Source organism: Pomacea canaliculata, linkage group LG3 (assembly GCF_003073045.1).
Source record: "Pomacea canaliculata isolate SZHN2017 linkage group LG3, ASM307304v1, whole genome shotgun sequence".
NCBI lineage: Eukaryota > Metazoa > Mollusca > Gastropoda > Architaenioglossa > Ampullariidae > Pomacea > Pomacea canaliculata.
Genome location: NC_037592.1, coordinates 41397643 through 41416112, shown reverse-complemented (window position 1 = coordinate 41416112; position 18470 = coordinate 41397643). Strand labels below are relative to the sequence as shown.

Sequence of the window (18470 nt, the reverse complement as noted above, 5' to 3'; positions counted from 1 at the left end):
AGCCGTTGCGACTGAGTGAAATAATCTTTGTGCTTTCACACGGAAGACCTACAGACCTCGGCTGCTTATATTATCCGATGAAAGCTTTCATTGCCGAACTACGTGAACGTAACGCTAAACCTCTGAGGCATGCTGTTCGTCACTACGTGCTTTTAATATCGGCTCAGTTGGCTGTGGGGGGCTAGGAAAGCTCGCACTCTTTTTTTTTTTTTTTTTTGTCAGAAACCTCGAAATCCTGCCTGCCTGCCCAGCTTTTGTGTGGCGTGTAAAAGACATGACTGAGATGAAAAATGGGATTAATTTATGATTCCGAACTCTTCATGGAATAAATTAAATGACAACAAACACGCACAAGATTGATGTCGTTTCTTGGGCCAGCAATCAGAGCATGAACTCGACATATGCCAATGAACGCCAGCACTAACACACCTCGGTTTGGCTGTTAACTACACATAGCACACGGTACGATAATAAAAAGTGGGTTCAAGCAAAGACCTTGACCTCAAGTTAGTAGTTCCAGCAAATCTTCCTAAAATAAAGTAAAGTGTTTCTCCCACCCCTGAGAGGACTCCGTTTGTCAAGATTATGATGTTTCCTTCCATGAAGCACTATTATGTCTGCTGCTGTTCTCATCCTGCTGATTTGAGGAATTTTCCGCTCAGCCGATGACTATCCCAGCCTCCCCATCTTCGCGCCAACGAAAGCACTCAGAGCCACCGGAAATGCCGAGCTTGCTTCCCTTTACAGAGTTCCAGCCATCCGCTATTTACTGCTACCTAGCTGACGATGGGCCAGTCACTGGCTGGAAGGTTAAAAACCCAATTTAGTTTATTGTGGTGGGTGATCTGGGTCACGTGTTTGTGCAGGTCAAAACGTCTTGGTACGTGCGCGATTGCTGATCTGTCTACCGTTTCGTGCATGTGAACGCACACATTTTCTGCCGATTTCTAATGATTTTATACTTGATAAATTACATTTCAATACAATTAATCTAGGCTGAATTTAAAAAAAATTCAAACAAGTGCACTTCTCATTTTGGCAGATGGCCGGTCCTAAGACGTGTTCGCGCCGTACTTTGCCCTCTCTGGTGTACACGGTGCAAGCGGCTCTATACACCAACCCACTGACTTACCTCTAACTCATTCTGCAGCATGCATTGTCTTCACAACCAACAAATACTTCGAGACATTTTCTTCTTCAGCTGACAGAAACAGTAACAGCACCTGAACAGCAAATCTTTACAACCGCTAAACTAGTGCCACGGCATGTGACGTAGAGTCGACGTGAATGCCACGTGACTTGGAGGTTACTTAATAGTGTGAGGTGAAAAGTAGATTATATAAAGCTCTCTCCTTTCAAAAAATATTTTCCAAACAAATTTATGCTTTCTAACCTCTAAAAAATCAGTTATATTTCTCTTTATAGATGAAGTATAGGTGAACGCCTTAGTTCTCCAGTTCCCATGAAGTGCACACGGTCTGGATGTTTGGTGATGCCTCGCCATACCAGAGCAAGCCCGAAAAATGGGGTGGGGAAGCTGAGCATAAGGTTGCAATAATCATTGTCCCCATTGCTTCACGAGCAGGTGTATTGCGTAAGGATAAAGGTCAACAGGCAGTCTTCACCGAGTGCAGACAAGAGGGAGAGAGAACACAGCTGAAAGTCGTCTCCTTCAAGACAGAAGGCAGATAAAGGACTAAGATGCCAGAACTGTCCCTATAATTGTTGACCACCTCAAAGTGTTCAACTCTGTAGCTGATGACTATCGATGTTCAACTTCCTGTTCTTGCGCTCTCACTCTCTATCTCTATCTTTTTTTTTTTACTTTTCTGACGGGGGGTTAGTCTAAACCTGAAACATGATGTCGAGAAGGCAAGCATTTTTCACTTGGATATAAATGGTCTAATGATTTTATATAACGCCCACAAACCAAAATTTACGAAGTTAAATTTCACACGGCTCAAGGCCTCGTCTCGGGTCATGTGACGTAACACCAATACAAACACCACGTGGTTGCGTCTGTGGTGTGTGACGTCACACCACCCATGGCGAGTAGCCGTGTCCCTGGCTGTGCCACTCACGGTTCATGTCAAGACAATATTTTCCCCGGCGTACACACACGACTCGTGATCTCCCTTCGAGTCGCGAACCATGTGACGTCACATTAATCACCCACAGCGCGTGGCCACGTCTTGCCTTCATACGTCACCTGCTTGCGTTGGTCTGTAAGGTCAAAGGATACTTTCCTTTGGTCGTGTGAACATCACAATGGAGAGTTCTGTTCATGTCGTGATTAGTGTCTCAATCTTTTTGAGGTTTGTTACCTGTCCTCAGCCATCTCTCGAAGCAATAACCTGATTATGGGGTGGAGTTATTGCTTTCTGTTTATAGTAGGAGACCCCCCACTGTCGTCACGCTTGTCACTTTCTCTGACCTTGGGAAAAGTACAAGCAGGTGAGCTCCTGTCAATCAAGAACGCCCCGCCCCCCTGACCCCCACAACCTCCTCAGCAGGAGGCATGGCGACAGTTCTGGACTCGGCGTCGCTGAGTCAAAACTCGAGACGGGTGCCAAGAAGGCAAAAAATATTGTTTCCGGTCCACAAAATTTGACTGTCACCACAATATACCGTAATAAAAATAAATCATTTAGGATTTACTTCTGGCACTGAGACTGAGCGCAAGTCGCCGCAGGAGTGAAATGAGTGAGTGGTGAATCACTGGCACGTACTGGAACGACGGTAATCATACAGAATTACTTATAGCTACCACAATAGTGTCATTCTGAAGACAAAGTAGATATTCAGGTTATTTTAAGGACATGGAAACCTGTTGACATTAGAAAGAAATGCAGATGGTGTCGTTGCTGACGTGAGTAAGACTGGCAGACACCGTGAGTGCCATCTCGCCCTACTCTCATCTCATGTTGGGTCACGTGCTACTATTTTAGTCCGCAATGGCGAGTCATAAAACTTTGTGTGAGCGAGACAGAACACATGGACTGTGCGTGCGTAAACCCTCGCGATGTAACGTGTTGACTGTTCGGTGCGAGTGTGTGACATCACGGTGTCATGTGTGTGCAAGGCGCGAGCCCGTGACCAACGAACCATTGTCAAGTGTCACCGCTAGTTCTCGACTCTGATGTCACCGTGAGCGGTAACTGGTGCACCGTCTTTAGTCGAGGGTAACATTTATAACGAGGCCATCTTTATGTCGTAACAAATCCCTTCCATAAACTGAAGCACTCCGTCAAACTCTCATTATGTGCACGGCACGGAGTCGTAAGGTCGCGTGAGGTCACCTGAGCAGAACGAGGCAGTCAGACTTACCGACGTAGACATGCTGACAATCATGTAATTCAACGGCGCTACAGGAAACATCCAGGTGAGGTAGAGAAAAGCTCACTTACCTGGACTGTCCGATGTCGTCCTCAACGACAAGAACCGGTTGGCCCAGCAGGTGAGGTACAGCTTTGGCGACAATAAGTGACGGTGCCTGTGTAGACAGAAATGAAGAGACAAATAAATATAATTACAAAGTGAATATATCGCACGTTTCCCTGTAGACACACAGAAAGACAGCATTCAGATCACACACTGACTACAACATGTCCGCACCCAGACACACGTCCACAGCTGTAAACACAAGACATAAAACCCTGAAACCTGCACACAAAGCATTCCGGGGCAGCTCATCATAAAACGGTCTGGCAGACAGCACAAGTGGAAACAAAAGTGAGGATAAATAAGTTTCAAAGGTGACATCGCAGGGCACGTGACTGTCTCAAGGATGAGTGGCATGGTAGCTATGTCATCACTCAAAACAACTCAGAAGTTTCAGAACAGAGATTGAGGGTGAAATCTTCACTGCGCACTCACCTGCACACAGAGCTCACACCACACGCATGACAAGATTCAAACCCTCTGACGAAGAGGACAAGAGACGAGAGCAGTCACACGCTAGTTAATTAGGCAAGGAGAGATCACTTTCTTCTAATAACCCTCAAGTCACATGTAAGTAGTTTTTCTCGAAAAAGAACCCTAAAATGTCAATACAACTTTAATGAAACTTTAAACTTCCGTGTATTGATCTTCCTAGTGTAGAACTGATACAACTGTGTCGTCAGTAAAGATGTTTTTAAAAGCAAGCCTACATCTACACCAGTTTTAATTGAATATTATTTTACCAAACAGGCTAACCCTAAATTTTTATTTTAAAAAACTGCTATATACACCGACTTTAGTTTGGGTATACCATGAGGGAGAAAGAGGGACGGTCGGTACAGTTACCTTCCTTCACTAGAAACGGTCGGCAGCATGACCCGCGCTTCCCTTTCAACCAGTCCGCGAGCACACTGACCTTCTCCAAAGCTGTCAAACCTTTCTAGCAGTTATCTTTATGTGCAGGTGGCGCTGTCTACAGTGTTCTGTGTATCAGCATTATGGTAACTGGAAGATTCTACCTGGCTTCACATGTCCATGTACTATGGCATCAGATGATGTGAACTGAGAGAGCGCGAGTCACAAACGAGCGAGCACCAGACATCAGGATGCACTACACTAAATCAGTCACCTCCCTTCAAACAATTTTCGGGTGAGGGGAGGGGCCAGCCGTGTTTTGACCTCACTGAGAAAGAAAAAGATGAAGGCAAGCAAACTGTTGAACCGGCATCAGTAGTCACCTTAGGCTTTTACTTGTTGCATGTGAATACAGAATTAAAGAAGCTTATCTCAAAATAAAAGTATATCAAAAGTTGACAATAAAATCCACTTTGGCAAAGTTCACAGGAGAAATCAAGTCCAAGAAAACATTGTTTATGTTGTAATCGTTTCGGGCAACACCAGTTACTGCCTGCTGCTAGGTGAATAAGAATGACCTGAAGCGCTCGTCCTTGTTCGTGACAAAGATTAGAAAGTAAATGCTCCTACTGTTGGACCAGTCACTAGTAGACCGTGACTGTCACAATTCATTAAGTGCTCAAACCTGGTGTATATGTTTGTGTGGCTCGCTGTCTGGCTGCTGTTTGTGTGTGCAATGGCGAAGCACATCTGAGATGACTGTCATTGTCTGCCTCCTGCCCCACGCAACCATCTCTCTGATGATGGTGACAACAGCGCTGCAGGCCACCTGTGACCCGGGGACAACACGTGGCACACACAGCCAACAGGTTAATAACACAGATGCTTCCATCAGTACTTACCTTCACATTGTGTTGTGCGTCTGTGTGTCTGTGTGTCCTCGCCGTGACATTGAGAGAGATTTATGTACACTTGTGTTTCTGGAGTGCGAGACAACTGGCGGACAATAATTGAGCAGACGTGTATATTTCAGTGATTTTGAGTCAATGAGTAAGGATTGAGAGGCATGAGTGGTGCGGTAAGACAAAACCCTGACCTGAGGAGTGTCCGGACACAGATCCACGTCGTCGTCGATGTCCCGCGCGAAGACAAGACTGTCAGTAGCAGACGACACGGTCAGCCGCTGAAGTCTCGCGGTCCTCTCGTCTGGCACCAGTCCATCTCTCCTGCCTCTCGTCTGTACTCTCGTCACAAAACTGAATCGTGCGGCGTGTAACCGCTGGAGCCCCGCGCTCCCCACCAGGCTGTCAACCACAAGTTGTACTACGTTCGAACTCGCATGTCCCGCTGACGGATCGTGAGAGCCGGCATTCGAGTGGCCCCGGCGTGGGATGATGCAACCCGCTGCACATTCGCCCCATGGAGGTGCCTTAGTATGGCTGCCAATAATAGCACACGTGTTGAGTAAGCCTGGCCTCTCACCCACCCTTCTCAGTCTCCCCCTCCTGCCCACCCCACGCCGGCTGTCTTCCCCCTCCCTCCCTCCTACCCAGATACCCTCGGTGATCGACTCCGCGTGCGACGACGCAGCCTGCGGGCGGCGACTCCGTATTGTTCCTGCACTACGCTGTGCAGCGCATGCGCAGGAGTGTAATTGAACCTCTCATGGCCATCAATCGATTAATTGCAGTAATTTAACTCGAGTAATTAGTGACTGATTGGATGAAGCTGTTACAGTGTCGTGGGTAAGCCCAATGGTTTTGAATGGGAGAGGTCGTCGGTTTGTTGTCTATCGGAAACTTTGTGGCAGGGGTTGTAGGAGGGCGATACGCTTTGATTTTCACGGTTTTCTGTAAGGAAGAGCTTGTGGAGGTGGTGGAGGTGGTGGAGGAGGAAACTGAGTTGTTCACGCATGAGTAGACCCGGCACATAGCAACACTTGATGTGAATATGAGTTCTATATCTATTGAAGGCACTCGTGTGCGAGATTAACTGTAATCAACCTGCCTGATGTCCAGTCCGCCAGGGGTCGCTTATCGATTTGATTCTCATTGATAATTCTTTAATCTCTTATTGTTCAGTTTTAGTGCCTGCTAAATGTGGAGTTAAGGAGCTCTGCATTCAGACACTGATCAGTGTAGAAGACTAGCTCCAACTTTCCTTCCTTTCCCACATGAAAAAGGAAAGAAAGAATGAACGAACGAAAAAAGAAGGTTGGTGACCAGGACGATTGCTATCATCTGCTGTCACAACATGTGAGGATCTCACTGCATCCTCCTTGCACACCCGGATGTCTCGGCTGATGTCTGGTCTGATCCCACACTGGCGGGCCAGACATGTAATATTCCTCTATTAAATTTCTGTATTAAAAATCTTAATCTCTTAACCATCAGTGTAGGTAAGCCTCTGTAGGAAAGATTGACACAGTGAAAATGTGCCCGGACAGTAATGTATGACTTGTGTCAGAAAATTCACACAACAGCTCATTCATAGCATACCGCCCGACAGACCTGAAATTTATACTCAACAACATTCGCCAAAAGAAAATAAACAAATAAATCGTGAGCACAAAAACATTTCTGGTGTTTTGTGGTGGTCACCAGCTCTAAACACTTAGTAATCGTCCGCCACAAAGAACTGGCCTCAAGAATCCTCCCACCAGGAGAGGAGAGACAGGCGCGCACACAGACACGAGTATTTAATTAATTAACAGGATTAATTAACACACAACAATGACAATGATTTGCGGTTTCATTCATCCGTGGCAGTCTCACACTGTATATGTCAAATATCTCTCCCCCACCCCAAATACTTTGTATTCTTCACTTTTAAGGCGATTGTTTGTATGTTTATTAACATTGGTAGGGACATTCGCTCGCCAACACCGATATCTGCAAGTGGGTGAGAGGAGAGAAGAATTCTAGGTGAAACCGTTGATACAGTTTTCATCGGCACATGATTATTTATTTTGTTACTATTTCTGACATCATGCTCTGATTTATTTTAGTCATATTTCACGTGTCAGTACATGTGTTTTCACACACACGCAAACACACACACACACATGAACACACACGCGCGCGCGCACATTTCGAACATTGTGAATCTGCCACATATAATAAAACACAATGTGAAAACGAGACATTTATCTTGACAGTTGAACTGTTGGTGTCACAGACTTTCACAGCGAGCGGGAGGCGGATGCTGGTGTAGTGATGACAGACATGTAGACGATAATTCAGCCGAATGGCCTTACTTCCTGTTTCCTTACACTTCGTAGAACACTTCCACTCGCTCCGGAAACGATTGCGTGGTATAAAAACACGGAGTTGTGAAATTCAAGGAAAACGAAGGCGACGATAAAAATGGCGACAGTGTATTGCGCACATGAATGACTGGCTGCATGGACAGAAATGGCAATGATCATGGCTCTCTTGTTTGCTTTCTTCTTCCCAGGGCCGCCGAGAGCCAGCCCGGGCCCCGGGACAGACCTCTCCGGGCCCCTTGTACTTGTAAACGTAAATTATTTTCCCAGTATATAATGTATGTTTACAATTCGAATCTCAATATCTACACTCAAACTCAACTTCTGCATGTGTAATGCTTGGGTGTTCTGTCCTTAGACCTTTCTTTAAAAGAAAAAGAAAAGCCACATGCTGCCTTTTTTCCTAGTGGGGGTGTGGATGTGTTGGGGGGGGGATGGCATTAAGTGTTCGTCGAAATTTATGTCGTGATATGTTTTATAAACTTCTCCATCCATCTCCACAAGCCATGACGGGCTGTTATCACTGATGTCGCCAGCACTATTCCTGGCATGTCGTACATGCAGACATAAAAAATCAGTTTATGTACTTGTGTCGTAAAACTGTCCTCCTCCCAGTGACTGTGGATGGCTGTAGGCAAGTGATTTCTGCTGCGAAACAAAGCTGGCGACAATACGTGTGTGCGTGTGCGTGCGTGTGTATACAGGTCAACCTGACCTGAGGTCACCCTCGCTGGCGAGTGGCGCTGTGACGTGGGGGTGAAAGGTCGTGCGGTGCCGCGCGGCAACAGGCAGTACGTCCGCGGCAGCACGTCGTCAAGCAGGCTGCATCGCTACAGTCGCCACGTCTTCTTCTTCCCCTGACTGACACTATTCCTCCACATCATCTTTCCTGTCTCACACATTCCTCCACATCATCTTCCTGTCTCACACATTCCTCCATATTCGCTCATTCATTCAGTTTTTTGCTACACTCTGTTCTCAGCGTCATTCTCTACTTAACAAGAGAACAAATTCAAAATGTCGATGTAACTAGCATATCATCATCTCTTCATCCTGCCTTGTTTTTTTCTTTAAACAATAGTTACTTTTAGTTTAAATGTTTCTTTAATCCGTCACCCACTCGCTCACGGTTTGATTATTTTTTTTATTTATTTCTTCTTCATTCTTCAGCCCATCATTTTTTTTTTTCTTTACTTCTTTGTTTTATTTCCTCTTTTTCTGTTTTTCTATATATGTCTTTTCGCTTTCTTTACACTGACTGATAAAGCTACACTTTATTGGTAGGAAGACAAGGATAGAGTTGCACTCCAGTTGGGTTTTCAGTCCAGTAGGCAGCACTGAGTTAAGATGTGGATGTGTAAATGTGCGATTATCCTTCTTGTTTGAAGAAATTATTTTCATCTGGCAACATCTGACCTCCTTGAGACCGAAGGTTTGAGTATTTCATTGCCTGTAAAGGTCTGTGTCTGCATCGTTGCCTTGACGATGAGCAGTCTGAGTCACAACACCAACTATAAACAATTTTATACCAGCAGGACGGGCGTTTACACAACGAGTGGGCTTTATTGTTTGTTCGGAAATCCCATCTTTTACATTCTAAAAATAATTCCTTTTGATCTTTAATGGATTTTGATATTATTTATAGAGAGCTTATTGAGTTATAACAGCTGTTACGAAATATGACATTTTACAAGAAATAACTCTCTCCTTTCCTTTGTCTCTGTCTCATTACTGAGATGACGATGCCTGGCATATAAAGCCCAAGCCATGCCCCCTCATGTCCCCTCTGAGTTCCAACTGATATAACAGCCTGGTGACAGAAACACAAGCCGGAATGTTATGGCTGCAGTGCATTGATAGCGCAGATGCCTCCTCTCCTAAAACAATAACATAAATATTCATTCTTGGCGTATTCTTTCCTTCAATGTGCTGATTGAAAGACATGATGGACTAAGCACAAGTTTATAGCTCTCTGTTCTTTTCAAAGCTAACTGTCGGGCAGATGACTTGCTAAAACAAGTGAGTGTAAAGGTCACAGGTTCAGGAGGGACAAGAGGCTAAAGACAGACAAAAGTCGTTACAGACAAATCAGTAACAAAGTATTGTGATTGTTCCTAATCTCAACTGTCTGATTGTCCACGATCACCTCAGCCTTACATCACCTCCCACCATTGTCAGAGAACAAGGTAAAGGTCACTCTCAACATCAATGAGTCATCGTCATCAGAAGTGGTCATCGTGCAGTTTGACCGTGTGGCCTGTGTCTGTCAGCTATACTGCTATAGACAGCAGTGGACAAAGGTCACAAGGATACAGCCACAGTTCATCGAGGTCAGCACTGGCCAACACGACTGCATACATTACTGTAGCTTCGTTCATTCCCATCAACTGTGGGCAGTCATGCGTAACGCTTTGAGCCCGCTTTTAACGGTGGGGTGATGCTATACAATTCAACATATTGTTGTTATTATTATTACCAAATTAAAACACATTGATTGATTGTTTTGTTTCCTTTTTGAAGTTTGATCGACATCCAAACCGAGAGTAAACTTAAAAGTAGCAGTAGATAGGACTTGATACAGTGGCTTTATTTACTCCAGAGAAGCGGCGTTGATGGGCAGCTCCTGGACAGTCAGACTGTAGTGTTGCACTCCACAGGGGGAGTGTAGAGCTGTGAGGGTTACAAAAACATGTCCCCAACCGCCCACACTTGACGGTTCGATACCCATGTAGCGCAGCATACTTCCCCCCACTTGACCCAGCTGTGGGTACTTGACTTGTAAGACAGTTGGGGTAGATAAGGCACAGCTTGCCACTCCCCACCCACTCTACCTGTCACCTCGTGAACTGTCTTCGCGGTTCGATCAAAACGCGAGAAACCAGGTCACCAACTGTTATCAATCAGACGGCCATCTCGGTCAACCGGAAGCAGAGAAGTTATCTCCAAAGAAGAAAATGATGTAGGGGGGGAACCAGAGGGTGGTGAGGGGAGATGAAGCAGCTGAATCGCGCTGTGGCAACACCTGTAAATCAACTCACTTGCATGCAGCTAACAGCAGGTTCTCGACCGACATGCCATCCCACCCTGCTTTCATTGAATACCTGGGTTTCGTTCAGCAATTTTGGAGAGGATGAAGACTCCGCGAGTATCCAGTAGCTCGTGTCACTTTATGAGGATTTACCTGCTCATTCTGTTTTTGTTAAGAACTTGCTGAGTCATCTTCCACACCTTTACTCTCAGGGCTCCATGACGTCACGCCGAAACAGCCCCCCACCCCCAACTGGTCTCCACCACCATCTGCAAATCCTCCCACACCGAGAGAGACAGACTAGTGCTGTGGCGGGCAGTGGGTCACTGGAGTGCATTGTGACACGACCGATGACGGCAGGCAGGGGAGGAGGTGAGGTTGACGGGAGGTAAGCAGGAAGTAGATGGCGCTGTTTGCTACCACGTGTGCAGCAGTCACCGTTCATCTCGTCACGTCTCGTCACGTTCGCTCCTTGGCGGGTTTCGCTGCGCCTGGTTGTCACCCAACAACGGAGCCGGGTGGACACACACACTGGACAGAAGCTGCAAGGTCGGAGACATGGAAACCAAAACATCCCCACAGCCAGTACAATGTGTTAACAAATAACAATTCACATAGTTATGAGTTAAAACACAAAGTAGCCTTCCGCCATAAAGACAACTTAGTGTCTACCTATTCCCTCCTCCTCCATCAGTCGTTGGACTCGCACTGTGTAGTCTCTGGCGTGCGCTGTACACGAGAATCGAACCCTAATTGGCCACAAGGGAAAAACACCCTGTGTCTACTGTTACTTTTAGTCCCCTAATATTTGAGAAAGGCTATTGCCTCTATTGAATAGAAAAACTTCCCCATGTTTATATAAACTGAACAAATATGATAGTCACTCAACTGGTGAACGTGCATTCCTATCCCTTGCCCTGAGCTGTTTACCCAAAGGTGCAATATTTTAGGCCTTGGGAAAGTCTCCAGTGTTGCTACAATTGTCGACACGCGGGTCAAAGTTCGCCAGCCCCTCCTTCACACGTCCTTCTTCATTCTTCTACTTGTGTACTCTAGTCCAGGACTACGTCAATGATCACATGGCAGGAAGGAGGGTTTTATGGAGGTTCGGGAGTTGGGCCAGCTCTGTCTGGGACTTTGTGGCTCCATTGTCCCCCATCCCACCCCACCCCACCCCTGACACATTAGGAAACTGCTACGTGATGTCTGCAGCATCGTCCTCCCGCAACGTGACAGATGAGCCACGCATATGGCTTTCCTGCTTCCTCCTCAGTTAACGATAATGATGAAAAGAATGGCAAGAAGGAGAATTGTTTGATATTATTAGCTTGCGAGGCTGAAAGGAAGGTTAAAGGGCACAAGGGTTCAGCTGTTGCCATGATGGCGGTGCACCACCATGTACTGAGGACTGAAGCCTGGCGCTCAGCTGACACCGAGTCCATCAGACGAGGGACTGACACTTCCAGTGACTGACACCAGAAGTCCAGGACGTCTAGAGTCCAGTGAAGACACAGTGAGTTCATGTGACCAGGCCCGGTTCTACCTATTAGGCGAACTAGGCAACTGCCTAGGGCGCAGCGACCGAGGGGGGCGGAAAAAATGGCCTGCTTTTTTTTTTTTTTTTTTTTAATGAAAATTTTAGGGAAAAATGTCATTTTCACAAAATGATATTAGCAGGACACTTTTCCTCTGCTTGTAGACTGACCACCACGCTAGTTTCTCAGTACATGTATGACAGGAAAACCCCATTATCGCATTATCCCATTATTACAGGGCGCACCTGCAGTGACCACAGCTAACCAGCAGGCAAGTAGAGGGCGGGAGAGGGCGGGGAAGGGCGGCGTTGGTGGAAGGCACTTTTTCCTCAGCTTGTAGTTGACTTCACCACCGAGTGTCTCAGTTCATGTAGTGATGTAGTACAGGAAAACCCATTATTACAGGGCGCACTTGAAGTGACCAGCTAACAAGCGGGGAAGAAGAGGGCGGAGAATAGACAGCGGAGGGGCGGGTTGGTGGATGGGGCCTGGTCAGTGCGGACCCCTATGATGGAGTGGACCGCATTCCACTAATACCAAGCTCACCTTTCTTTCCTCTATCTTACTATTGAAGAGGTTCCACACTTATGTATTGAAAACACTGCAGCTGATATCAGGGACAACAAAACAGACTTTGTGGGTATGACAACAGTTTTATGCTCAGTATTGTTTACACTTACGAACTTTTAACCCGAAGGAACTTACCTAATGTCACCAACGCGTTCTTAGTTAATAAGAGTATTAAAGTCTTTAGCAGACAAACATCAAGGTAGAGCCATTTGAAGTTTATAGCATATCTATTTACTGACACTGATGGCCTATAGTCTTGTACTTTACTGTTGTGACTCATGGTCGTGAATATTTAACTTTCTTATTAATTATTAAATTTCTGTTCGTTTGGTGTATTACGCTTAATTTAGTTGTCAAATTGTAATGTTTATTTTTATTATCTAAGAGTGCATCTGTTTGTCTACAGTTTGAATGGCTAGCTTGTTGTTATTCTCCATTGACAGAATATTTGAAATGGGTTATTAAGAGATAATGCGTACTAAGACCTACAGTCTATATACTTCTCTTGTTTTCACCTAACCCTATGCTGGACACCACGCAGTGTTGATCACTGGACTGTGTGGGGAGCTGCCCTGACACCATGATTTACAACTTTGCATTGTTAGTGTCCAGAAGACTCTCTTGACAAACCTTGCTCCCCGCCCACCTGTGAGGTGTGACTGTGGTGTGACTTTGGATGGGAACAAAGTAGCTGCTATCAGGGTGGTCTAGAGGCTGGAAGCTGTGATCAGCTTGAGTTTTAGACCACACACCAAACTAAGACCAGAGCAAGGTGCTACAGATTTCTTGTCTCCATCAGTGTGCACTCCATAAAACCTTTTACACGAGTGTTTGAAATGCCTCTACTCATAAGTGTAGGTGTGATTTGGGAGGCATGCAAGCATCCATGTGTGTATGATGCACGCCTGCAATTGAAAAACAGACCTACTTTTTCTTGACAAAAAGTAGTTCTTACTTATAAGTTATTAATCAAATCTGACAGCAAATTCTCGAAAAAGATTTAATTTTAATAAGCCATTCTTTGACACTTCTGGGTTCTAACGCCTCTGGTCGTAATGAGTTCTTGTAGAAAACCACTTTTCTACTGTTTTTAAGCAGCAAACATGTAGACAGTTCGGTTTTACTTGTTAGTTCATCTGTAAGATGAGAAAGAAGAGAACCATTGAAAGCACTTGCCGATGGAGGTGCTATAGGTGGACAGGCCCACAGGTAGCGATAAATCTGTCACAGTTAATGACCAGTCGGATCAGACTAGCAGACTGGACAAAGAAGGTGGTGGGATGTTACTTGATAGTTGTCCTTGAGAGAAGAAAGAGAGATGAGAGAAAGATTGAAAGGACCTAAGTGGGGTGGTGGAGAAGGGTAGAGATAAATCTCTACCACTTTAAAGAAAGTCAGATCACATTACCAGGGCTGGACAGCCAGTGGGCAAGAGGTAGTTGTAACTTTGAACTTAAACCCCACAGGACGATGTACAAACCTTTTCTGAGCGGCTGCAGACATCTCGTGCTGCTGTTTGAATTGACTTTGTAATCGTCTGTTCGGGTGCTTGGAGCTATCATCCTTCCACAGCTGAGTCAGTAAACTAAAGGTTGTGAACTGCATTTAGCCGTGCCAGACTGAACAGTGCTACTGTCTACAGCCACTTCATGAGAGTTTGTAAAGATAAGTTCGCATGAATTTTATACACTGTGACATAGCTGTATATATTTTACTAACACGATTTATGTCTTTCTTTACATTAATTTCATTTCCTTATTTCTTACAGTGCTTATTTTGATTGTGTGGATGCAACGGGTTGCGATAGCGGTGGTGTAACTTTTTACAAAACTGTTCATTGAACAAACGGGTCCGTGACAGTCTGGTGGTCTTTAGCACATCACAAGCGAGTTGAGTTCTGAGACAGACCGCCGCAATCATTACTGGTGATATTTCAGCCTAGCTTTCTTGTTTGAACTGCGTCCATTGAAGACAGATTTAAACAGATTCAGGAGCACAGTGCATTATTTGGATTTCTTTATGATATCCAAAGGATTTCCGAAAAACCAAGGAAGGACATTCTACTATCTTGCGAGGTCTTGGAAAAGGCACTAATGCACAGAGACAGCAAAGACATTGAAGTGGAGGAACTCTGTTCTGAATGACAGGTTGTGGCTAGAAGACTTCCCAAGCCTAAAATGAACCCCAAAGAAGAACATTCATAATCCAACATAAGCTATTTGATATTGTGCCGAATGTTGTAGTGTCTCTCAGAATTTTATTGACCCTTCCAATTTCTGTTGCCAGTGCAGAACGGAGTTTCTCAAAATTAAAATTAATTAAAAACTATACGAGATCAACAATGTTGCAAGAGAGACTGACTGGGCTGGCCACCATATCTATTGAGCATGACTTGGCAAATGAACTCAATCTGAAGGAACTGATAACTCGTTTTGCACAACAAAAAACAAGGAAAGTGAGGTTTTAAACATCAATTTCATGACCAGGACTAAATAAATTGCAAAACAAATGATATAACATGGTTCACTTTTTGTGAGGTGGGGGGGGGGGCGCAGAATTTTTCTTTCGCCTAGGGCGCAACACAGCCTAGCGCCGGCCCTGCATGTGACACCTCCAGGCCAGCAGTCACATGACTGGCACCGACTGTCCAGAGGGAGTATGACACTTATAAGTTCTGATGACGAACTCGTGGCATTCCTAGTCCCGGACTGGGTCACGACCCACAGGGGTGAGCGTAGGGAGGGTGGCGGGGGTAAGAGGGAAGTTGACGGAGGAGTTGTCTTTCCCCTCATCACGTTCACCCATCGCTGCGGTTTCACAGTTGCCGCCCTTCCCTTTCACCCAACAGCCTGACAAGCCCCAACAGGCCGGAAGCTGAATGCAGGGAGAAGATGGGAGGGGAGAGCGACTGAGACGTTCAGACCAAACAATCAGGGAGTAAAGTATAGAGCTAAGGACTTACAACACAAACAAATCCCCGAAAAAAACCCTAATGGAGATAGCCCATTGTCTTCAGGCTTCTTTCAAGTTGATGACTGTGACGGGTAGAGCCCACCCGATAGACTGACAGCTCAGGCCAAGCTGTTCTCTTGCAAGAATGAAGGCGGTGCACCTGCAGGGCTTGAGTGAGTCTGTCCGCTTTTTTTGTTGAGGTTTCTCCAGCCTTTCCTCCTCGTTTCTAAGAAAGTAGGTGCGGGGGAACAATCGAAGAGTGAATCGCGTTAGCTTATTTTTTATTTATTTGACTGAAACAGGACTTTGACAAAAAGAGTCATGGGTGTGTTGAAACAGGACTTTGACAACAACCGGCTTCTGGTGAAAGGTGGGAGAGAGTTTGATAAAAATAAAACTCACTTTAAAGTGAACTCTTTTCCCGAAGGACTAATGATACTGAATTTTCCAGAACCAGAGATTTGAGTAACAGCACTTTAAGGACTGACATTTTTAAAAATCAGGCCGTTTGAAAAACTGGAACCTTTATTAACCGGATCATATGAGAGCCAGAACTTTCGAGAAGTGAAACTTCTGAAGCAGCAAACTAGTGGATGATGATGACAGATGATCGTCACTCTGACCGTTGGTTGCAGCTAGCAGCTGTGTGAGGTGGCCTTGCGAATGATGATGGGGACAAGCAGTTTAAAAGCTGAGCTCATAGCTGTGTCCACGTCACCCTCAGTGCACCTGGCAGTTGGCTTCAGCGGCAGCCCCAGCCTGCAAGGGGTCGACATGAATGTGATGGGGGTCGGTAAATGTGAACTGAGGTCGATGTACAGGGAAGCAGATAGGCAGGTGGATGAACAGGATGGTGGGGAGGTCATACTGATCTCTACTAACAGATAAACATTCACTCGCTTTTCTCTCTCTCACATCACAGACACAGGCACGCCTACTCTCACTTCACTCATGTACATTCACACACGCATATTCAGGTGTACACACAGACTGACCCAAGACGAGCGTGTAATGTCAGTCCCCACATCTCTTTACTATAAACGTGGGACCATCCACTCGTCAGCTTTGAAAGTTAGGCTGCAACCACTCACCGTGCCAAGCTCACTAACGGGAAACTGCTGTGTGTATCAGACCGGGAAATGTAGGAGGAGTAGGGAGAGTGAGAAGGGAAAAATAGATGAGGTGGGGTAGGAGGTATATCAGACTCTCCAGCTTCTGCATAACTCAGCCTTTGCCCGCCTGATACCTGTGGACTCTGGAGGTTCCAGACGGCAGGCACGACTTCTGGCATTTCAGTCTGGAATCGCCGCCCTGTCCCCTCCTCCCCATACTCCGACCCACCCACCCACCCTGACACACACACACCACCTCCCATGACAGATCTCTCACCCCATTATCGCACCTCCCTTGCCATCCCTTCCTCCACATACAGAAAGAGAGAGGAAGAAAGAGATTTGCTAGAACACAACTGTTGACTCGGAGAACTCATCTGTAAGTTAGCAAAACAATAAGATCAACAACACAAACAAAGTGTACAGCACCTCCCTCCTCCCAAAACAATCTGTGGGTCATGTTGCCACAGCAATCAACATGGTGACGATGGGGTTTATTTACCAGTTTTGGTCATACAGCATCGTAAATGTTGTTGCTGGTCAACGACATAAATTTCTGTTGTCACAGACATACTCCCTCGTTCACACACACTCGTTTGCGTGCACGCGCACTGGCGTCTGGCGGTGTGATAAGCTCATTTATACAAAACTCAGCAATCTGAGATTGGCTTAGTGACCTCTGCCCACTCTGGCAGGGTTGCTGACACCTCCGATGACCTCCCCTCCGCAGGTATGAGACCTCTGAGCCTCATTCTAATATGTTTATCATTAAAAGAGTTTTTTAAAATAATCCACAGACGTGCACGTGAAGAGACCAACCTTCCATGTGCTCCATGACATCGCAGATAGTGTGATGTGGTCTGGCAGAGCTTTTTCGTCAGGGTACAACAACAGGTGCCATGTTATGCCTACATATCTTGCGTACATTGAATGACAAAAACCTTATTTTGCATGGTACCCCGCAAACTTACTTGAATAGTCAGGTCACGTGACATTGTAAACTGCTTTATACGCCAAACGTACCAAGACTTGTGAATGCCATGGTATGGTATGCAAGCCAGTCACTACACGAAAATCCTTAAATAGGTATTTTAGAAACTACTAGAATGGACAAAAATCCTACTAGATGAATAGAAAGGACAGAATAAATGAGCCGCTGACTATCTTCAGCAACCAGCAAAGGACAACTTCACTTGCTGGCAATACACTGACCACCATTAAATATCATTCTCTTTGGCTGAAACGAAATGTTGCATAAAAAATAGAATAAATAAATAGTATAATTAAATAAATTTTATTATTATTATGAGTCCAATGGCTAGTTACTTACCAGCTAGCAGTAGAAGTATATCCTACATTCTACAACTATATCAGCACATTTCTTAGCTAACAAAAGCAAACATTTTATTTAAAAAATTGATAATATAAAGCTTAATGCTGCACAAATAATGTATTTGTTTATTATAAAAACTTGTCAAGTAGCAACAATAAGCATCACTAGGAAATACAAGTTAAATTGATGTCAAGGAAGTATTATACTGTTTGATATATATTCACTCACATTTTAAATATGTTTTTATAAACGCTCACAAGACCATAAAAATGTGTTTTATGGAAGACATATCTAATTTTAAAATAAAGTAGGTGAAATGTCTAATAAAAGTTGACTTCAATCAATGAGATATATTCGGATGTCCAATAAAAGTGTTTTT

The 18470-nt window shown here is 45.1% G+C and overlaps 1 protein-coding gene across 6 annotated transcripts in view; it reads right to left on the bottom strand.

Moving 5' to 3' along the window:
• The window catches only part of LOC112559106, a 92267-nt gene extending 86445 nt beyond the window's left edge, over positions 1-5822 (bottom strand). For 5 of the 6 annotated variants that reach the window (XM_025230039.1, XM_025230037.1, XM_025230040.1 and 2 more), the window contains exons 1-2: positions 5393-5796; positions 3408-3493 (exon numbers count right to left, since the gene is read on the bottom strand). The gene's annotated coding sequence lies outside the window, so the exon portion shown is untranslated. Of the gene's footprint in view, positions 1-3407; positions 3494-5392 lie in introns of all 6 variants that reach the window. The other variant, XM_025230050.1, reaches the window with a different exon arrangement.
• Positions 5823-18470: the final 12648 nt, after the last annotated feature.